General features: G+C 44.2%; 1 pseudogene; it reads right to left on the bottom strand.

Moving 5' to 3' along the window:
- Window positions 1-23,344: 23,344 nt before the first annotated feature.
- LOC136646174 (5S ribosomal RNA) lies at window positions 23,345-23,464 on the bottom strand (annotated as a pseudogene).
- Between the last annotated feature and the right edge of the window lie 357 nt (window positions 23,465-23,821).

Here is a 23,821-nt window from a genome sequence, read left to right as displayed (position 1 = left end):
TGCTGGACTGGCCCATTTCTAATTGCAAGTGAGGGAGGGGGGGTAATATGTTGAATGGAAGGGGGGAACCCTTCATGAACATAGAAAACTAGCATTTCAGGAATATTCCAGGATAGCCAGTCTTCTGAAGTACTGGTTCAGTATGTACCTCGAGAGTTACTTTTCCCAAAGATAATACATGATTCAGATTCAAGTAAGACAATCCAGGAAAAGTTCTATCTTCCATATGAGTGGATCCACCACATACTTACGAGTAAACCGGCTGAAGATCTCTTTGTAAGTCTCCAATAGTCAAGCAATATGATGTTCTAACATCTAGCTCAAAATCACACTATTTAGATTTTAGGCTATTTAATTCCATTGGTATTAATGGGAGCAATATTTGTTCAATTAACAGTACTGCAGCTTAACTGGGTTGTGAAATGAGCAGTTGGGCTGCGATCATTTGGCAACACTGTTGAGCAGAACTTCAACGGTGTTCGAACTTAACTAGACTGTTGCTTCTTAGAGGAAAAAATATTTGCAGATTCTCTTGGAACCTGGTTTTTGGCTACTGTAATCCATTAGTCTAATTCATTTTAATACAAGCACCAAAAAAATACACTATAGCTACAAATGCAAGTAGCCAACTTTGGGATTGTATGTTTGTGTGTCTGTGTTTTACAAGCTGAAAGAGAACTTAAATTAGATGGTTATTTGCAGTTTTGACCATGCAGTGGCCAAAAATTATTTGTAATATCTTCATTCTGGAGATGATGGCAGAGGATGAGAGAACCTATTGATTCTTTGCAATAAGAAGTGGACACATAATGTAAGTATGTTTCTGCAGCAACCGGATGACCCATTTTCTTTGGTGGTCACTTAAGAATTCCAGAATCATCTCTCAGCCTGATTCAGAAATCCAACTGGAGTACCTCAATTTCTGCTTATGTCGTTTCTTGAAATCCAGTGGAACTTGTTGCATCTGAGGCAGTTCAATTTACTTCTTCAGCTGATGAGATTCATGTCCCAGGGAGGTCTTTGTGGGTCTTTGCTGGTGACCTAAGGATGCTTCCCCTTCAGTTTAAGCAATATAAAGGGACCACACAGTCACATACATTCAGAATTATTTGTTTAGTTTTTAGGCCAAGAAATGGTGGATTTTTTTATTTTTTAAAAACAATTTTAAATTAATTTTTTTTAATTTTTCTTAAATGTATGGAATTTAAGAATGGTTCTGGCTTATTTATGTACCATCATTGATCATGGGCATATGAAAGCTTTGATTCTACTAAATAAATGTCTTTTGCTATACTACTTCTGCTGTGTCTTATTCATCAGATTGAATGTCATTGGGGGTAGAAGACTCTTCTTGCTTTCTGTTTAGCAGCATAAGATAGCATTGCTTATTTGTAGAGTTCCCAAGTCCAAAACCTGCAACCCCCTCCTGTCGCTTTAAGAGCTAAGGGTCTTCCTTGCAGTGAAAGACAAGGCAGTTGTGGCATCTCCTGCCTGCTCTCCTGCTCACTTGATTCCTGTTTATGTGGCAGGCATGTGTAAATGGTGGGAATGGGGAGCTGGTGAATGATCATGTGCTGTACTGGAGAATGCAAAGGCCTTTCAGCATATAAGAGCTCCAGAGCATCCAGGCAATATGCAGTAGAATCACTTCCCTTCTCTGAACTTGAAACTGACCTTCTGTCAGTGCAAGGGCAGGCACAACAAGAATCCTGCTTGCTGGAAATGACAACAGAATAAGATGGCAAATGGACCATTAAGTAGTCTATAGGGTGTCACTGCCGCTTCACATTGTTTTGCTTCCCCAGTGCTGTTAAAGCTGTAGGTACAAATCCTATATGTATACCGCTCAAATCCTATTACCAGTGGCATAAGAAACTGCAATAGAACTTCTGCCTTTGCATTTGCAGCCACTAGGTGGCAGCAAGAGGTCACAGCTTTATCTTACCAAAGCAACTTTAATTCACAGGATGGCTATCAGGTAGATAAGATAATATGGCATTAACAAGGGGTTGCACATATTCAAAACCTTGCAAATCACAGGGCAATGTCTCATAGCATGTTTACCCGGACTTCTTGCCAATTCAGATCCAAAACAGAGCATTACTCTGAAGCTTATGATGTTCAGAAATTACAGCTGAGCTGAAGGTTTACGTCACAGATTCAGTGTCCTGGTTTTTGTTATTTTCTAAGATACTAATGCTGTACAAAAATTCCTAATAATTATTACTAGGTCACTTTTATGCAGTGCTTTCTGGTGCTCAAAGCTCTTTCCATGCATTATCTCCATAACCCTCAACCACAATTTTGTCTAAAAGGTCAGGATTGTTATCCCAATAAATGAAACAAAACTCAGACCAGAAAGGAACATAGTATTGTTTTTTTTTTAATTTTTATGACTTTTCATTAAATAAATAAATACCTATGCTTCTAAGTATTTGTGTTGATGTAATTGTACTGCTATCTTTAACCATATAATAGAAGAGGGAATTTTAGCAGGTGCAGCTTTTTAAACACTTTAAAGTTTTAAATTTAAACCTTTAAATTTTGGGTTGCACCTGCCAAAATCCCCTCTTCTATATTATTATTAACACTCTGTTCTCCATTGTATCTGGTCACCCTGATTCGGAGGCTGTCTGGCACTGAACCCTAGTTACTGGGAGGAAACAGCTTGGCAGCCCTGCATGCACCTCTTGCACCCCTGCTTGAAGCTTCTTGGTAGCATCCGGTTAGCCACTGTGAATTAAAGGGTGCTGGTCTCAAGGGCCTTTGAGCTGATCCGACCAGACTCGGATTCGTATGTTCACACTGGAGTCTAGGAATTTTGGGGGGATGGGGTAGCCCATTTGAAAAGCTACCAATTGCCTTATCTGCTTTGATCCAGCCTTCCAAGATAGAAGCAGCAGTGTGAGTAGATGTGAACAGAATGGGACCCCACAAGATCATTCATCATTTCCTAAATGGTACATGTGTTACCTCTGCAACTTTCTTTGCTCATCACAGTGGCCATGTGGCCCGCTTTTTCTCTTCAAACACCACCCATCCTGACCTCTGTGCAATACTTTGTGCCAAGAGTATCAGTTACATATTTCCTTCACATCTCTCTTCATGCATGGGTTTCTCTATTAAGAAAGCAGTCTTCCTGATGAAGGATTGGCATGCTGGAACTGCTTTATGTACAGAAAGTCCCAGGTTCAATTGCTTACTGCTCTAGGTAGGGCAGAGGAAAAATCCCTGGCTGGAATGCTGGAAAGTAACTGAAAATACCGCCCTAGATGAACCAAGGGTCTCACTGAGTTGATAGCAGCTTCTGATAAAAAGTTAATATACTTTTGCAACTGACATTTGCATTCCTGTCTTGCTCTCCCAGCCTTAGATTGCACTTTAGCTATTTCCATGGTAGGGACCTTTCTGCTGAGCACTTGGAAGCAAAGCATCACACCAAGTGATCTTTGGGTATTTTCCAGTTCTAAAAATCTAGATTCCCCAAAGGGGTGGCCCAACCTTTAACAGCCACGGGGCCTCAAGAGCCTGGTGTCATTCCCTGGGTGTGCAGACGTGGAAGTAATTGACTGCAGTGTGATGACATCACCACCAGTTACTTCCAAGTTCTGGGCCACCAAAGCAGGTGGAGGAGGAGGCAATGGGTGCAGTGGGGCTTTTTGATCTCCTTCCCATGCTGTTCTGGCTTCAAAGGAGAAGCTGGAAAGGCATGGCAGGGAGTTTGAAAAGCTGCTGAAGCAGGAGGACTTGGTGGGTGGTGGCTGCAGCCAGGCTTTTCAAGGGCCACCAAAAAAAGGCCTGGGGTTGGACCACCCTGAGTTAGGTTTTCCACTTTTGCCTCTCAATGAATAATCCAATCCCAATTGTGTACTTGAAAATTCTTATTTGAATTGACTGATATTTTCCTTCCGTAATTTAATCCTTGGGATTTCAAGATCTTGCTTTACTCTGCCTAAAACTTTCTGCTTATTTTGCTACGTTAGTGGTTATATCCATGCTGGTGGTTTCGTCTGGTGTTGTCATCCTTCATTCGCTCGCTTTATGGAGAACCGGACACTGTTGTCTATGTGTTGAATTCCAATGTTTTCCCTGTGGTTTTCCTGTCTTTTTTTCAGATTTTTTTGCGCATGGGCGTGTGCCCTTCAATTAAAATCCAGTTGCAACAGCAACCTGTCCAGTAAGGACTGGGCAAAGCACTATTGTGCAGTTCAGAGCTACTGTGCCTTTAAATAGAAGCTTCCTCTGCAATTTCTACTTCACTCCTTTCTATTCAGCAAGGAACTTGCATTATCACACTGTAAGATCTTCCTTAAGCATTGCTCAGCAGCACAAAAGTAATTCAGAGAGAAAGAAGAAATCTCAGTCACCTATTGTGGGGAAAATAGCATTAAAATGGTCTGCAGAATGAGTTTTTGGTCTCCACTTCTCTGTCTTACTCTCATTTTCCTTATCTCCTCTCTCATCTGTGTCACCTCTTCTGTGTACCAAGTCAGATCTGGATTGTATCTGATATCTACACAGCATCACATCATTTATTATATATGTCACTATCATGGTCTATCAGCAAGTTCAGTTCGAGACACAAATGCACGAGGAAAGAGGAGCGGGGTCAGATGATTTATTTGCTATATAGAGGACAATCAAGGCACATTTTTTTCCCTGCACCATATCCACAGACACCTTGGCATTAGCTCCTGCCTAGTTTTTGCATCAATCCATCAGTTGCTCTAATTGGCACAACTGATTTTCTTAGGGCACAATCCTAACTCACTTTCCAGCACTGCGGTAAGGGCAATGCAGCTCCGAGGTAAGGGAAAAAACATTCCCTTTACTTTGGGGAGGGCTTTGTGAGTACCACCCAATTGCAGGACGCAGCATACGTCCCCTTGGCACCACTATGCCAGTGCAGGAAAGTTGGTTAGGATTTGGGCCGTAGGCATTCTGATAACCATGTAAGTGAGAAACACAGGCATTGTGGCTCTTGGCCACGTCCTCCCCTTTTAACCACCCATCTCTTTTGGCAAGACTTTGATACATCATTAGTAATAATGATAGTGGTGTAGAGTTGAACTGAATACATTTTGTCCAGGAACTCGACCCATGAGCTTATTTAGAGGTTCTAGCAAGGGAGCTCAGCTATTCCCCCTTGATGTACTCTCACGTTTTGCATGCTTGCCTTATGAGTGTGGTTTGTTTTTTAGAAGTTGATCTAAGATGCCCCAGCCCACATGATGAACGAGCGCTTTAAGGGAGATCTATCATATTGCTTCCCCTATTTCCAGTTTCTTGTTAAAATGCCAGCTGAGCACACCAGATGCCAGAGCCAGCCCATTCTGGTGGTCATCTCAGGTAGCAGATAGACAGACAGCATCCACCTCTGCCTGCCCGCTTACTTCAACTTCTCCTCCTCTTCTTCCCACTCCCTGGATTGGAAGAGGAAGAGAGAAACACTTCCAGTGGTGTATCCCATCCCTCTAGTCTCCTCCATGTTTGCTTCTCTGCCTCAGCCCCTTTCCTTTCTTGGGGCTGCCTTTGAAGACGGTCCGGAAATTACAACTAGTACAGAACGCGGCTGCTCGTGTGGTTGCCGGGGCATGTCGGTTTGACTCTGTCGAGCCGTTGCTCCGGCGGCTACACTGCTTGCCGGTTCTGTTCCGGGCCCAATTCAAGGTGCTAGTTCTGACTTTTAAAGCCCTTTACGGCTCAGGTCCGGGGTATTTGAGGGACTGCCTCCTTCCCTACAATCCTGCCTGTGCTCTTAGATCATCTTGGGGGGCCCTTTTGACTGTGCCGCCACTAAGAGATGTGAGAGGGGCGGCGACCAGGAAGAGGGCCTTCTTGGTGGTATCCCCCAAACTGTGGAATACCCTCCCCTTAGAACTGAGAACTGCTCCCTCGTTGCTAATGCTTCGGCGTGGACTGAAGACCTTTTTATTTCAAAAGGCTTTTAATTGTTGACAGGCTGGCTGGCGTTCTTGCTTTTTATATGAAAATCCATAGGGTTTGTTTGTTTTTAGTTTTTTTTAATTATTGTAAATTGTTTTTTAATGTATTTTTAAGGTGTTTGTAAGCCGCCTTGTGTGCCCCCTGGGCAAAAAGGCGGGATATAAATTAATAATAATAATAATAATAATAATAATAATAATAATAATAATAATAATAATAATTTCTTCCTTTTCCAATTCAGGGAGTGGGAGGAGGAGGACTGGAATATCTTCAGGTAAGGGGGGTAGCATTTGGCACGCTGCTTCAGGTGTCAAGAGGTTAGAATCAGCACTGCTTAATGCTTTAAGGAGTGTATGTATGTCTGGGCCTTCAGTAGTCCATCCCACCATCAGGCGCAGAATAGGGAAGAGGTGATAGCTATCGTGCAATGCTCCTGCCTAATTGTGGAGTCTGCTGTACTTTCATCATAAAGTTCCCCTGAGCCAAGCAGGGCTTTGTGATGTCAGAGGTTTTCTCCAAGGAGAGTCTGGTCTGGTCCAGAAACAGCCAGAACACTGCTTCCTCTTTGTTTACAAGTTAGCATCATGTTTGTGCTTGTGATGGATATGCCCTACCTTAACATTGTTGTAGGGCTGGAGCAACTCTTGGTTCTGTTTCTCTTCACCATCTTCTGGGTTTTCTGGTTGGTTGACCACTCTTGGGTAAGAGAAAGGCCTCACTGTGGGAAGAAAGATGAGTCCTGGTCTGACTTAGAGGTCTCCCTGCATGGTCTGTCAGTACCTCACCCAAGGAGGAGGAACTGAATCTGCCCACTAGTGTTCTCTTCTGAATGTAAGAACTAGCTTTTTGGCTTGGACCTGAGGACCATGAAGGAGGGTTGTCGTGCGGGGTTTCCCCAAGCCTCAGAAGGCTGCCTTTTCACCTTGGGTCTGCCATCAGAGGTACAGGTTGGCACTCCCTCAAGGCGTGGTACCTGAGGTAGTGTACCCCCACACCCCCTAGTTATATGCTATTTGTTATGCCACTGTAGACATAGCCTACTTCCTACAGATGACGGATTGGGGAGAAGGAGTGCCATGTTGATATTTGCATGGCTTATAAACACCAGGAGTTGTGCACAAGTCATTGGTTTGTGATTTGGCAAAAGTATGCAGTTTGCTTTCTTGCAGGGTGCCTGTCTGTCTATGTCCTTTCATAGTACCAGCCAGAACAGGGAAGGGGAAGGAAATGGGAGTACAGAAAGAGCCACATGAGGAGATACCAACCCTGACTGAGAAATTGCTTTCAGGAGCAAATGAAGTATCTAAAAGAAACAGGAAGGGGGTTTATATGCCTTTAAGAGCAGTTCCAAAACAGATTGCGGAACTATTTGACAAGCCTTCTGCAATCTCTGTCAATGTGGCACAGAGAAGCAAGCACAGCTGCTGCCTTCAGAGGGTTCCATGCCACCAGCCCAAGGCTAGGCCTTCAGTTTTCCCAATGTAGGCTCCCCGTCTTTGAAAACTAACATTAACCTGCATTACTTAGGTATTCCGTCAAGGTCATAATTTGCTGCTGTATTGAATGGTGGTCATGGGACCAACCGTTTCACAATTAAAGAGAATAATGCAGCCTAATATGTTGTGCAATGTAAATGTAAGGTTTTTTGGATCTGTCTGTGCATTCTCTTTTTATGGAATAGAAATGAGTGTATCCACCTCAGCCTGGGATTTTTTACTTATGCTTGAAGGGCCTCTGGCCACACCTTTCATTCATTCGTATGTAAGGCAGGTGTGTTTCCTCTGAAGGGTGGGGTCCACATACCCATACACAGAACACAGTGACCTGTGATTGAGGCAAGACCGTCAGCAAGGGTGTGGGCTGTCAGTAAAAAGACATGCGATGTTTGATTGAGCAAACATTTTCACCAAAGGTTTTTCTTCCATTAAAAAAAAAAAAATCCAAAGCAACTGGTATTTGGAGTGGAAGTTTGTGAGGGAGAGGGGCACATATCTCTTTCCTAGAGGGTTGATCAAAATCCCCCCTAAGTTGCTTTCCCAGGGGAAGGGGGACAAAGGCACAGAAACTTATACAAGCATAATGAATACATATGTTGAAGTTAACGCATGAACACTGGCTCAGCTCCCTTTGGTATCAAGTAGGACACACTGATTCATCTATTAAACATGTTTTGATTCCGGTTTTCCCCTCATAATTGAGACGTCAGAGATGGCTAATGACATATACATCAAAGTATAATCAGAAGCAAAATAACTGGAAGGAGCAAAAGAAAAATGGCAGCTCAGACCAAATGGCAAAATAGATCATGCACAACATAATTAATTCCGTCATGAAGGATGTGTTCTTTTTCTTTTTTTTCTTTTCCTAAGCATGAAGCATGTCATAAGCTCGCTGGAATAGCGATGATTCAGGGTCCAATCCTATCCAGTTTTCCAGTGCCAGTGTAGCTGTGCTAATGGGGCATGCACTCATCCTGTGGTGGGGAGGCAGTCACAGAGGTCTTCTCCAGGTATGGGAACACTTACTGGGGGATGATGTGTGGTTGCACTGGTGCTGGAAAGTTGGATAGGATTGGGCCCTCAATCTGCAATCCTATGCACACTTATCTGGGAGTAAGTCCCATTGGATCCAGTGGGACTCACTTCTGAGTAAATGTATATATATATATAGGATTGCAGATTAAGTCTAGCTTCTAAGGTCCATGAGGAAAGGGGCAATCTGATCTCTTGGGGTGGTAGTTCCTAAGCTTCAGTGCAACCACCTCACTGCCAACGCAGTCGTGTAGCTAGAGGCAGTGCAAAGCACAAAGTTTTGCACCATGATGTGCAAACTGCCTCCCCCCCCTTCAGAGCCATTCTGGGCCTCTAAAGCAAAATGGAGGGACACCTCCATTTTGTTCTAGCTGCCCAGAATGGCTCCAAAGGGGAGGGGAAGGGGCCACTTGCATGCCATGGTGAAGCACCAAAAAACTTTGTGCTTTGCACCCCCTCTAGCTATGCTACTGTGCCAACCATACTTTTATGGGTCACACGTAAAAGTATACTCACAGTAAACACACCCCTTTTCTTAAAAAAAAGAATTACTAACCGTTGCTTGCTTTGTGAACCTGTTCTTCGCTATTTGTGGGATCAAGCAATAACTGTCACGCCGTCAGCTGGTTTTGCAGAAAGCTGCCTCTTGCCAAACAACACAGGCAGCCAATCACCAAATTCCATTCCATCATCCACACCCTGCTCTGCTCAAGGAGGGGATTAATTCTGAAACTGGTGACTGCAGCCACCTCAACGAGAGTCAGCAAAAGCTGCTCTCTCAAAGCTAGGCTGCCTCTGCACCCCTAAATCTCACAGTCGTGATTCATCCACTTAAAATCAGCAGGGCCACCAGCAAGGAGTGGTTTCAGCACCGATGGCCCTAATGTGTCACGGTGCAGGTATTTTCAGAAACACAGGTCAATGATTCTGTGCTGCCTGGACATTTTAAGCTGCAAGGCTCCCCACTTTGAAAATAAAAAAATGCAGCTGGAATCCAACTAGATAGACTGGATCATGTTGTGCTGCCTGTTGAATTCCGGCTCCGCACGGTTGCTGCTCAAGTAACTGGTTTGTTTATATGGTTGTATACTCTTCCCCTAACAGGGCTCCTAACATAAGTCTTCAGCAAGAGTTCTCTTCCACCAAGGGAGAGGGTGGGAAGAGTGTGGAGACTGTGCTGTCCTGAAGGAGAGCATGAACAGCCAATACAATGGTCCCTGACTACAACAGCTGTTACTGAGTACCACATAAAAATGGTCATGTGACTCACCTCTGAAATAAATGCTGTCAGAGAAATGATAGTAGGGGTCCCTACTTTTTGTTTTCCTTAAAAAAAAATAGGGCAGGAATCAAGGACAATAAAACTCCTGCAGTACTACCATTAAGCACAAAGTGGTGGCTACCTCAAGCCAGGGATTTGGGGCACCATTTAAGGGTGAGAGATGATTGGCTATTCAACAAGTTGGGATGGAGAGCAGGGTTCTATGTAGAGCTTGCAGTCTCATCTCACCATTATTTCCATCCCCTTAAAATGGGGGGGGGGGCATTTTCCAGGGGGCACAACGAAAGGCGAGAAAATCATGGGCTGCAGCAGCGCTCCTCCCACTGGCTAGAAACCACTGTGGTTTTCCCAGTCCACCCTGTGAGCTATGTCACCATGTAGCATCATTCTATGGTGGGAATACATAAAAATAAGCTCCGCCTCCAAACACTGAATTTCTTGCACCCCAAACCCTCTGATGTGGCCTCCCAATTTCAAAATTTCCAAATAGCATTATGAAAAGGAGGGAGGCACAAAGGCTGCAGTTCTATACAGTACATACTTTTCGGGGGGTAAGCCCCATTGAATGGAGCTCTGGGAAAAGTTGGTAGCCATCTGCTGTAGTGCTACTACTGCGACTGTAGAACAAGAGGCTGTGAAATAAATATGGTGCGGCAGAGGACTTATTTCATCCCTCTTTGACTCTGGCTCTTCAAAATTCAAGCTGAAACGTCTCAAAAGTTCCTTCCAGACTAAGAGTCCAAACCTGAGCTGCCTGGTGGATGGGGCGGCAGTGATGCCAAAATGGCTACCATGGCATCCTGAGCTGCCAGGCAGCTGCCGGTGGCTCCGTGGGAGAAGGGAACATTTGTCCCCTTCCCCGGGGTCAAGGAAATAGCCCCATAATGGGGCTACTTGATTCTGCTGCGGCTCTTCAGCCAGTTCAAAATCAAGAAGTCCCATGTCGGGCTGCATGGCCCAACGCAGGGCTCTGGATCAGGTTGAGCTGAGCTCGGCCAGCCCTGCCCCCTTCCGCCCCACTCCCTCCCCTGCCACGCCTTCCCCCAGCCTCTGCCTCCTCCAGAATGCCTCCTCCCCGCCTCCCCCCACCCTGACTTACCTCTCTGCTGCTTGGTGCTTTGCACGGAACACCGGGTAGCGGACCATGGGCCCAGTGCTGGAACTGGCCCGGTGCAGGCTTGTGCTGGGCTAGCTCTGGCGCTGGGCCCATGGTAAGCCTCGCAAACGTGCCTTACAGTGCGTTTGCAACAGTGTGCGCTGGCAGTGAACCAGCGCATGAAGATCTGGATCAGGCCCTCAGATCCTTCCCTTTCTCAGCTCGAATTTTCCATAACTCTTCTAGAAAGACCAAGGAATACCTAATTATCTTTATTTTAAATGTTCAGCATCATGAAAGGCAGTTGCTGTGGTGTTTTATATATTTTTTCTTTCTCTGCTCAAAAATACTAAGTTAACGCAAAGTCATCTCTGAATTTGCTGGGTGCTTTGTTAGATATTTCCTGATGTGTAGGCTGTGCCCTTTCATAGACATTTGCTGCAGTACATGTGGAGGAGGAAGTGGGAAAGAAATGTGTCGAAGACATTGTCTCTGCTGGCAGGTTCTGTCCTCTCTGTTGTATTTCCATATTGGGAAAGGTTGCACCCATTTAACGTCTGCCTGCCTTGCAGCTGTTCAAGGTTGCAATGCGTGAATTCCTTCTGGGAACATGTGTGCACATCCCCAATTTGGCCTTTTTTAGCAGTCCTGTCCAAGTCCAGGTTTTCGGGTATATTTACTAGGACTGCATGAATAGCTCAAATGGTTGACGTAAAGTGAATCTCCCGTATTCATATGCAAGTCCTTGGGATCTCCAGGGAAAGCTGAGAAGAAGCCCACCTGAAGCCCTGGAGATCCACTGCCAGCCAGTGTGATGCTGAGGTAGCTGGGCCAACCATCTCACTCAGGACAAGGCAGCTTCTTATCCACGTCAAGTTAAGGAGATGTCTTCTGAGGGTCTCTCCCTTTTGGACATGAGACCTCTCTGCCACCTGTTACCTCCTTCCTCAATGTCACATGCTCTCTTTGCTTCAGAAAGGTGGCAGGAAGGGCTGGTGGGTGGAATGCAAATCCCATTTCAACCAGGTCTGCACTCAGGGGCCAGACCTTCTGAGCTTGGGGAGTTTGCGTGGAGAGTTCTCCACAGTCAGTGGTTTCATGCCATCACAAGTTGATTGTACAGGTGCTCTTCAATATGAGAGAAAAGGTGGCAATCTTGCTTTCACAGCACTGAAGCAGTGGCATAGTGGTAAGTACTGTGGGTGCCACAATTTGCTGTGTCAGTGGCACCCTCCCACTCACCATTGGAGCCATTCCAGACAGTGATGGCAATGCACAGGTTCAGCAAATGCCTGCACATCGCTGTCACTGCCTGGAATGGCTCTGATGGTGAGTAGGATTGCGTACGTGGCATGCTGCGGTGCCCGCAGTACTTACCATTTTGCCCCCCACAGCTATGCTACTGATAGCACCATCAATGTACACAGCCTTTTTGCAACATGGGGATAGGATCCTGCCCCAAGGAGCTTACAATTCAAAATTCTATAAGCATAATCATTAACTGTCCTTTCCACAATAGAATTTACATTTAGCACTTAAGTTTCAGTGTCTTTAGCACAACACATTCCAGAAGGAGAAGCCATTCCCTGTTCCATTGTTACCACTTTTCCCTGGATCTTCTTTGCAGAATAGCCATTTGCACCTTGCATTGATTAGCGGTTGGCCAGGCCAACCAGCTGGAGAAGATCCAAGGATAGTATAAGATGGAGCGGGAAAGGAAAGTTCACTTATTGCATGACTTCATGATAGAATAGATACATTCTCATCTCCTTAGGTAGATGGATTGGGTTAGAGGGAAAGACAGGTTGACTTGATGAGTAATGGTTGGTGAAACTTCTCATTCAACCACAGAACATCTCTACTCTGGAATGAAATGGGATTTGTCTTTAAGCTGCCATGTGTAATTGACTTCATGGCAAAATAGGTTGCAAAGGAGAATGTGCTCTATAGGTTGCTGAATAAAGAAAATATGAAGCGGTCAAGAAAAGTGGCCATGCAAGGTGATCACTCAAGGCTGATGTGGACATGAACTATGGTCTATAATTCGTGTTCAGTAATTAAATCATAGAGTCAACTGTTTGCTCTTTGTGACCGTTTACTTAGGAGTAAGTCTGTAAGCACAATGGGTAACCATGCATAGGGCTGAGGTGATGGTTAACAAACATCATCTGTGCAACACCGATGCTTAGGTGCTGACACCTGAGCCATCTAACATGTACCATAAGCACCAACAAGGCCTTAAAGAACATTGTCATGTCACAAAAATCTTTCTTGAGACAGAGATATTTTTTAAAAAAATTTTGCTGGAAAGGCTCCTGTGCCTTTAACAGATGCACAATAAGGCAAACAGAGGCAGTTTGCTGCAATGTTAGGGATAGGATTGGGAATTTCCCAGCATTTTTAAAACCACACACATATATACTTTGAAACCAGGTGTCAGAATGTTGACATGGTAGGTTAGAATTGTCTGAATATGACTCATCATCATTTTCACATAGTGCATGCATTTGATCTATGTGGACCCACTAATGTACATGTGCGCTAATGCACAGGTCCAGCCTATTTATACACATATTTTTTATACATGGATTTGACTCAACAGGAATGGCCACTGCAAATGAGAAGGAATGTGCTGATCCCTGGAGAAGGGGGAAAATGCATCCTTTTAAAATCAGTTAAAAAAACTGAATAGTCCTTTAACAATAGCCTCCTTAATGAGAGAGGGTGGGGCAGCTGGCTGACAATCCATCAATCCTTCTCTCTCCAGGCGACCCCTCCCTTCCCGCTGAGCACCTGAAAGAAAGGTGATCACTTTGCATTGGTGAAGGGAGGGGCTGAGTGAAACTCCTTTCTAAGCTCTTGGAGGAGGACTAATTGATGGATTGTCTTCTTAATGACTCTTATCTTACATCACAAAGGTCAGCAAGGCTGTTTTTAAATAAAAGAGACTTTGTTTTTTAAATTGATTTGCTATAGTGTGATTTTTGCCATCCACGTGAGTGCTTAGAATGGAACCCACGCAAGTAAGGAGGCTCAACCTATATTTATTATTAGTATCTACAGGCCATTTTTTCTCCCTACTATGGGCCATCAAAGTGGCTAAGGTTGTTTTACTTAGCCCCCCCCCCCCATACCATCTCACATGCTGTGTTTAAGAGCCTTCGGGGTATATAATGATTCCTTTGTAGTCACCTTAGCAAGATCAGACTACAGAAAAGCAGGGTAGGTAGGGGCTGACCCATGTAATATCAGCAGTTATCACAGTGGGGGGCATTGTTCTCACCCCCACTGTGTTGCCTACTGAGTTTTGATTAGTAATGCAGACTACAGTGTTCTCACCTCCCTGCATGGCTCCTTCACCCTTCTCTAGGCCTAACATCTAGGGGCCCAATCCTATCCAACTTTCCAGCACTGGTACAACCACAGTGTAGCCCCAAGATAATGGAATAAATATTCCCTTACCTTGAGGAGCCTCTATGACTGCCTCCCACCACAGGAAATAGCGCATGCCCCATTAGCATTGCTGCACCGGCACTGGAAAATTGGATAGGATTGGGCCCTAGGCCTTCTATACAGGAATTGCCAGCATCTGGCATAAGAGAACATGTGTTCTGCTCCTGTCAGGCATTTGACTCAAGTTTGTCCAGGTCTTGATTTGTACTAGACTTTTTGGGTAGGAAAAGATGGCAGGCCTTGCCCAACACGGAAGTACAATTGTGGACCAAAGATACACTTTGGCACTGGTCACAATAACTATATTCAGGCTTTCATCATGGAGTGGCGATTAATAAGAACTAACAAATACAAATAGCTTTCATTTCCTCGTGACTTCTATCCTGAAGATACATTGGAACCTCAGCAATAAATATTTCACTTTGACTTCTTGCACTGCAACTATGCAAGGAAAAGGAATCTGAACAAATGAAGTTTTAAATTTTACATTGAAGCCCCGGTGCAGCTGCAGTGCAGCCCTTAGGTAAGGGAACAAATGTTCCCTTACCTTGTGGAGGACTCCATAACTACCCTCCCACCACTGGATGCAGCACAAACCCCATTGGCATGGCTACACTGGGGCTAGAAAGTTGGATAGGATTTGGCTTTAAACATCTATGAATGATTGGCAAAGCAGGCCTAAGACCTCCTGGCACCAGAGGTGCTATATCTAATAGTCCCTCTTATCTTTTGATGAGCCAGCCCTGAACCTCTGACACTCTAGTCCAGGGCTGCTTGAACCCCTGTCTGGGGGACAGATCCAGGGTTCAGATGGAGCCGTTTGTCTAGTGAGCAGCCCTGTTTGTTCCACCTCCGCACAGCTCCTCCCCTCCCCCCTATCCTCCTGGGTAGATCTGGCCTCTAGGACACTCTGGGCAGTCACATCTGCCCGGATGTCTTGTTGTGCAGCCTTCTGGGACATTGGGCAACAGACATGACTGCCCAGAGCATCCCAGAGGCCAGAACCACCCAGCGGAAGAGCCACACGGAGGCAGAACAAGAAGCTATGGTCTGGACCGGAACCTCGTTTTCGACAGACAGCAGTCACAACTTTGAGCACTGCTGCTTCTAGCCCATCGCTCTCCTCCCCTCTACATGTCTGCCTTGTCCCCCTCTTCCTTTTAGAATTAAGAAACTGGGAAGAGGTTCACAGGCCTCCAAAACAGTCCACTTTTTTAGTTGTCAAGGATGTTTGAATGAATTTAGGATATTTTTTGGGTGCTGAATCCAAAAATAACATCATTTTTGCCCAATTGGCGATAGTTTGAGGTGTATGGCATAACCACCTTATATGCTGGTTCAAGCAGCTTCCTCTTGGAAGCTGACACCATGGCTTTCTCATGAGGAAGCTGCTTGTATCAGCATATAAGGTGGCTATGCCAAACCCCTAAAACAATAGCCAATTGGGTAAAACCGATGCCATATTTGGATTCAGCACCCCAAAGTTAGGTCTAACTTTTAAGAAAGCAAAATGTGTATTGGCCTGTGTTACCAGTGAAGAAGAGCAGATGGATGGAAGTGGGTACCTTTGCTAGTCTTGTGGCCTGAGATGACTGCGGGTCAAATCCTAGCCAACTTTCCAGCTCTGGTGTAGCCATGCCAATGGGGTTGGCACTGCATCCTGTGGTGGAAGGGTAGTTATGGAGGCCTCCACAAGGTAAGGAACATCTGTTTCCTTGCCTCGGGGCTGCACTGCAACTGCACCGGGGCTGGAAAGTTGAATAGGATTGGGCCCTGCTTTAGTTGGTCTAATGGATGAGCTGAACATGATTGTTGGTGTCAGATATATGGAGTTGACCACAACTGAATTTTTAAAGCAAAAATCGCTGAAGAAAAATGTTGGAGAGGGTAGGGCTGGAAATCAGACACATACATGTTTTATTTTATTGCTGTTTTCTTAAAATTCCACTGTCTTCTAGGATGGAATGTTGTCTTTGTATGTCCTTACCAATGGCAACAGAGATTCTTAACATTTGCATGCCTTGATTCTTTTTTTAACCTACTGAATCACTTTTTTTTGCCTACTGAATCACTTCAATATATCCCTTGTAGATGAGTCACCTGTTCAGGTTTGTCGGAGTGTTATAATAGAAGCCCCACAGAGTTTGGTGAATGGGTATGAGTATAACAGCATTCCAGGGTGAAGAATCTTGTCACCAGAGTCACCCACTTGTCCCATCACAAACAAGGAACAGGTCTGGCCAGGTATCTCCTATGATGTCCCCTCCCACCAATCACGCCCCATTATTATTAGGTGCCTTGGGCTCTTTTAAAGAGTGGCTGAAGGGGAACTTTCTGGATGCTGGAGGTGTGCTTAGATCCTAGCAGGACAGCAAGAAGGGTGAGTGTTCCTGGGGCATGAGTTATTTTATTATTGTGTTTTAAAATCTATATTCCTTCATTTTTAAAGTTATTTGCAAAGCTGACAAACAGTGGCAACTAGCCCTTTATTTCACTGTGGTTGTAATCCTAGACATGCTTATCTGGGAGTAAGCAGCACTGACTGCAGGGCAATTTACTTCTGAGTAGACATGTAATGCACTTCGTCATTCCTGATTGCTAATCCTTTCTGTATGGGGTTGCTGTTAAGTGGCTGAACTCCCTTAGACTTCAATAGCAAGCCAGCTTTGTGCTGGATTTCAGTTCTTGAGTGTTTATGTTTCCTAGAGAGGCTTTTCCATAATGCAAAAGTCATGTTAAGAGGCAGGATGAAAACGCAGAGTGGAAATGAAGCATCTCTGTTCTCTTTCATGAGCATGCACAAGAAAATGAGGCTTCCCTGGTTCAGTAAAGTTAATGGAAAAAGGCACCCTTCCACTTTCTGCCTAGTTAACCTTAATGTTGTTGTTCTAAGGCTCATTTAGGCATTCCCCTTGCCACAGCACTTTGAAGGGGGTAGCAAATGACTGTTTGAAAACTTGTCTTTATTTCATTGACAAGCTTGTTGGGTGTCTCCTTTTCTGCTGCTTTAATCAGTGTAGCAGATCAATGCTGTTTCTTGTTCATTCTGTCTCTAATATCTACTGTCAAGTGGTGACTGGGAGCCCTTTGTTTAATTTTAAGAATCTTGTTTACACCTGATCTTATATGGTAGTAAATTCCAGTGAGTTCAACGGGCCTTATTCTCAAGTAAGTGTACATAGGATTGCAGCTTTACTAAGCTAGTAAACTGTTGGTTGCAGCCTTTTCTCCCTCCACCTGTTGCACACCTTGCTCTAATTGTTTTATTGCTATTTTCTGAGATGGTTTGCACGTTGATGTTTCCACTACATGAACTGCTTGAGTTGTGGTGGTCTGTTGTGCTTGCTTCCCATAATAGTGTAGCACATGGACAGCTGTGCTCTGTCTAGAGGGGCAACTAGACTGGCAAAGCCACAATTCTTTTGCCTATTTAGGAAGAGGCTGAAAGTCAACAAGGTATGTGAATGCTTAGTTATGTTGCTAGCATTAGGACTGCATTAGAATTCTAAAATGGGGAAAATCAGAAAAAGGTGTTGGAGGTTAGGTATTGACCAAGAGTCTAGGCTTATAGAAGGGCCAATCCAGCTAGGCTGACTCCCTGAAGCTCCTAGTTCTGGTTGGCCACTGTGGACCCTTCCCCACCACCCCATTTGCCAACAGGGATGAGGGAAGGAGCTGATATTGCTACCCATAAGTGTGTGGGGCGGTCCAGTGCAGGGTTCCAGGTCTTGAAACAATGCAAGACCAGTGTTGCTGGCATGGGGGATGACTTTTTTCAAGACAGTGTAGGATGGTGTAGTGGTTCAGGAATTGGACTTGGAGATCCAGGTTCAAATCCCAGGTGTGCAAGGTCCTGGATAACCTTGGGCCAGTCACTACCTTGTAGTCTAACCTACCCCAGTGTTGTTGTGAGGACACCCTGAACTCCTTAGTATACCACCCTGAGTTCCTTAGAAAATGGATAGTGAAAAAACAAAATTTAAAAATTGTTTAAGAAGAAGCACCTCAAAACTAATCACTTTTTTTAAGCTTACAATCTTATCATAACATTTTTATGGACTCAAAAATGAGGAGAAAATTGGGGGTAAGTTATAATGATAGCCTTCTCTACTGGAAAAGCACACACAGTCAAAACAGTTGCTAGAAGATAAGCCTACTACTTGTGTCGTGATCTAGGTACACTTGCAATACCCTACCTAACATCATGTTTTTTCTATCTGTATGACTGATGTTCTTCTTGCTATTTAAAGTACTCGTATATTTAGCAAGTCACTGTTGTGTAGTAAAAGGTCTACAGCAGGGGTGCTCAATAGGTGGATCGCGATCTACCGGTAGATCGTGAAGCAAAATGAGTAGATCGCGGAGTGCTGACCCCCCCTTCAGGTGCCTCTGGGAGGAAATGCCGGGAGTAAGGCCCATTGTACTCAATGGGGCTTACTCCCAGGTAAGTGTGGCTAGGATTGCAGCCTCACAGCCTAAACCTAGGCATGTCTACTCAGGAGTAAGTCCTGTTATACTCAGTGGGGCTCAAGGTACACCAACATACATTGTACACATAAATGTTATATGTTATGATGGCGCGAACATTGTAAAAAAAACTCTGGTAGATCTCCGGGCCTTGCTGGGTTTCAGAGTAGCTCTCGAGCCAAAAAAGTGTGAGCACCCCTGGTCTACAGTGATAAATGCAAAGGAATGTGTGGAATGGTTCTAAGATACAAAGTGTACCTCAAAGCTGATTTGTGACTACGTAGGTTTGTGTAGAAGGGATGAATGATTCAATACCTTCAACATCATTTGATATATAAGGATAGATGCCATGGAGTTTTGGGCTGAGGTAGTTTTGTTTGTCAGGTGGGAAATGATCCACCATGTGATTCATTGTGGAAACATAGGTGAGGCTTTACTGGGACTAAATGGGGTTAGGCAAGTTACTGCATGGACGTGTCTTATAGTGCAGGGTGGGAAACCTCCACTTTGATGACGCTGAGAAGTTTGGGGTTTGCTTGACTATGCTTGGATAGTTCTTAATGGATGTACTGCACCATCTGATGTCTACACCTTGCCCTAAAACCTGTGGACTGTTTGAGGCACACCAATGTGCTATAGCACAGTGGTTGAAAATTGCGGCTTGAGGGCAGGTATGACTATGGAAGCCACTCAGTGTGTGGGTGTGTTCTCCTGCTGTGGTCAATGTATGCATTGTATGGAACTTGGTGGGAGTGGGTAGTTTCTTCTCTAGCCCTTTCTATGTGACTCATTGGCCACCACACTTTGATGAGCTAATCATTTTGGCAGGGGTGAGGCCAGCAAATAGTCCCAGTGTCAGAAGGTTTTGTTGTAGTCTGAATCACACTGGGTAACTGATGATCTTCAGGGATGGGCAGGAAAAGGTGGTGGCAGGGTCTTAGGGTGATTTGACTCAGACTTAAGGCTAGAGCTTTACCTTGTAACATAAAGCATCCAAATGGTATAGCTCAGTGATGGTGAACTTGTGGCATGTCACATTTGACACGTGTGTCATAACATTTTGGATGACACACCAGCATTCACCAGCACCCAACAACAACTGAGTTTGTTTTACTTCCATTTCATTTTTGTAATTATTTGACATATCTTTATATAATACTTAGCGCCATGGATGATTGGACTATAACTTTCTAAAAATAAATGAATACTTAAAGAATTGTTTCTCTTTTGTTCGGAGGGGAGGGGGTTTGACATACCAGCAGAGTTGGGCATTTTCCAAACTTTTGATATGCCAAGCCCCAAAAGTTCACCATCGCTGGGATAGTTGCTGCACAATGGAAATAGGAGGGATTAGCTCTGTAGGCACACTTCGCCTCGTAATCATTGGAATGATGGGGTGCAAGGGAGCCTTTTCTTTTAACTCTTCACTGGCTAATGTGTCTGTGGTTTCCCAATATTGACTCCTTACTTTCAACTTTAAGCAGAGTAATGGAAAAATGACAGCCTCTCATTGCATTAATACAGAGGTTCTGAGAAGCTCTGTTTTTGTCCCTTTGAAGAGCGGGAAAGGGGGAATGCAGTGATGTGATCCCCAGGATCGCACTGCTGAAAGGGGTTTCATTTTACTTGCTAGTATCAGCAGCAGTCTCCTGGGAGTGCAGGGAGTCCCATAGAAGTCTCAGCAGGGCTCCCCAGGCTTAGAAAAATAAAAACTTGAGAACAGCTCCACTGAATCAGGCCATAGGCCCATCTGGTCCAGCTTCCTGTATCTCACAGCGGCCCATCAAAAAATAAATATTGTTACCCAGTTTCACAATCAAAAACTGGAAGCGGGTTGCAATCTTCATTTTTACATTTTCCGAGGCTTGGGGAACCCTGTATAGGCTTCTGTGGAGCTCCCCACACTCCCAAGGGGCTGCTACTGACACCAGTGAGTAAAATGAAGCCCCTGTCGCTCCCAGCAGTTGTGCAATCTCCGGGATTGGACCACTGCATTCCCCCCTCCCTGCGAAGACTTACTCCCAGAGAGATCAGGAACTACTGGATTAATATATTAGGATTGAATCAACTTGCCTGTTTGTCCTCTTGGATGAAGATATATAGTTAAGGCATCTATCTGCTACCAGGGTTTAAAGAAGATTTTGTAGTCCCCCTCCATGACAAGATCAAATTTAATTAAGTAAATAAATAAAAAGTGTGCCCCTTATTGGTTAGAGTCACTGTGCTGTGGATGAAGAGGGATGGTTATTCACCCACTGATAAAGATAAGAGGAGTACCATGTGAAAAAGTGCTTCTTTACCCAGTTAGTAGGAGTAACTGTATTGTGATCATGGAGATGAGAGCTAACTCATATTAATAATACTAATAATAATAATACAGGTATTTCTATACCGCATTTCTTGGTCCTCAGGTTTCTCCTTAGACTTTATTCAAGGCGGTTTACATAGGCAGGCAAATTTAAATCCCCGTAGGGATTTTTACAATTTGAAAGAAGGTTTCTATCTTTCAAGAAACCACAACATTCAGATGTTTCTTTCTTGATCTGGTCACACATTCTGGCCTCCATCCTCCCAAGCTCAGAGCAGATGGAATAGCTCGGCTCAGCTTGTCATCTGCTTCAAGGTTGCATGGTGCCAGTGGCCTCGAACTGGCGACCTTCGGATGTTATCTTCAGGCAAATGGAGGCCCAACCCTCTAGACCAGACCTCCTGCCTCATATTAACTTTTTGGTTCCATGCTGTATCATAATAACATTTCATTGTTCTGAGAGTCAATCAGTCTTATAGGTCAGTTTGAGTTGGGTAAATCCAGTTTTTGTTCCATAAGGTAGTCGTGTTTTTACTTTCTGGTTAATTGGCCATACCTTTTGATAGAATACAGATATTACAATGCAGTTTGTTTACTGCATTAAATGACCTTTCCAATGATATATAACATGATGGTGGTATTCATACAGACAAAATTTTCATAATTTTGGCCACTAGTATCAAGTTCAACTTGTTGCCCCTCTAAAGCTTGTTGCCTGGTGCAATTGCTGCCCCTGCCACCCCCTGCTACATCGCTGGTGACACAGGCATTCATAAACTGTAGTTCCTGCGGTTCAGGATATCGCAGGACACTTGAGGAGTTCTAGCACAGCTAGATGTTGCTGCCCCTCTGGAATAAAAAAAAAATGTATGCTATAAATCAGTGTGAAAAAATGTCACCACCTTATATCTTCATTGTACCTTGCATTTCATCTAAATCCCTTTCATAGTGCACATTTTGGCTTTATCTTGTATTCTGGGCAAATAGCCAAGAGCAGATCAGAAACCTGATCTGAAAAGCAAGCATGCCCTGTGTCATTTGGGATAATAAATACATAAACTCATATAAGATTAGATCTGAGCAAACTTCCAGTCTAGCTTGGGGGCAAATGGGAAGGAAACGCCTGTTTAACCTGCTGGTGAACATGTCTGAGCAGAGATGCTTCAGCTCTTGTGGCATGAAGAACAATATTCTCAGATTCCCTAGTCTTGAGGGCAACAAAGCCAATACAGATTTCACTTGTTTAGCAGGGAGAATATTGGGAAAACTGGAGGGAGAGAAAAGACTTTTTCTGATAGATCGGTATTTTAAAATGGAAAGATTGCAATTTTGCGTACACATATTCACAAGTATGTCTGACTCCATACTCAGCTCATTGCATCTTGTATAAACCTGAGATAGATCTGGCAACCAGGTAGAATTTCTGTAGATATATGGGTTTCGGTATTCATCACCATATGATGATCACCATATGGGACTCAGTATTTATCACCATATGATGAGTCCCTTTTTCCTACTTGGTAGAAAAACTCTTTTCTTTCAAACCGTTTTTACCATGGTCCCATGTCTCCTAAGCTGACCTTTCCACTTGTTGGACCTGACACACCAGTTGAAGATTAATAGTTTAAGCCAGAGGTTCCCAAAGTGTATGTCACAATGCCTTGGGGGCACTGTGGGATGTCCCCAGTGGCACCTCCTACCTGTTGCATTCAGGAACAGTGCCCAGCGAGGTTTAGGTGCCACCACCTTGGATCTCACGAGCTTTGGATGCTGCCATCTTGGATCTCATGAGATCCAAGATGGGGGTGCTCTGCTGAGAAGGGTGCAGGGGAGTTGTTACCCAGGTAAGTAAAATCAAGGACATGGTGAACCAACATGAGTTTGCTTACCATCCTGGAACTGAACTTGGCGTTGATGTAGTAAAGTGAATTTAGATACAATGGCTCAGTTGATCCATGCTGATGTTAATGAGGCTAGTTGAACTACAGGTATTAGGGGCACAAGTAGTCTGTCATGCTAAAGAAATACTTCTCTCATTTGAAATTGTCAGAACTGGGAGAAAAATTCTGAGTTGGACCCAGGTTGCAATCTTCAAGGAATAATTGCGTGGCCTGCATTTTCTAGCATGTATCTTTCTACTAGAACAGTGTTTCTCAAACTGTGGGTCAGAACCCACTAGGTGGGTTGTGAGCCAATTTCAGGTGGTTCCCCATCCATTTCAATCTGGTTGGCAACCTTCAGTCTCGAAAGACTATGGTATAAGCCTACAGCACCTGATATTCCCAGGCGGTCTCCCATCCAAGTACTAACCAGGCCTGACCCTGCTTAGCTTTCAAGATCAGACGAGATCAGGCATGTGCAGGGTAACAGTTGCTGTATATTTTATTTTTAATATATTAGACTCGATGCTACCATGGCATGTGACTGCGTTGGGAAAATGTTACAGATTTGTACTTTTAACAGGCTACTCTGTATATGCTTTTAACAATGACGGTAAATGGGACTGACTCCTGGATAAGTGTGGGTAGGATTGCAGCCTGGGATTGTTAACAAATTCCTGCTTGATGACATCACTTCTGGTCATATCACTTCTGATGGGTCCTGACAGATTCTCATTCTGAAAAGTGGGTCCTGGTGCTAAAAGTTTGAGAACCACTGTGCTAGAAAAAGTTTCACCTATTGAGTTCAGCCTGTAATGTGGCTGTTTATAGAACTTATGTCTGTGTAAAAAAAAAAAG

This window comes from Tiliqua scincoides, chromosome 3, assembly GCF_035046505.1.
Source record: "Tiliqua scincoides isolate rTilSci1 chromosome 3, rTilSci1.hap2, whole genome shotgun sequence".
In the NCBI taxonomy this organism is placed as follows: domain Eukaryota; kingdom Metazoa; phylum Chordata; class Lepidosauria; order Squamata; family Scincidae; genus Tiliqua; species Tiliqua scincoides.
This window is presented reverse-complemented; position numbering and strand designations above follow the sequence as displayed.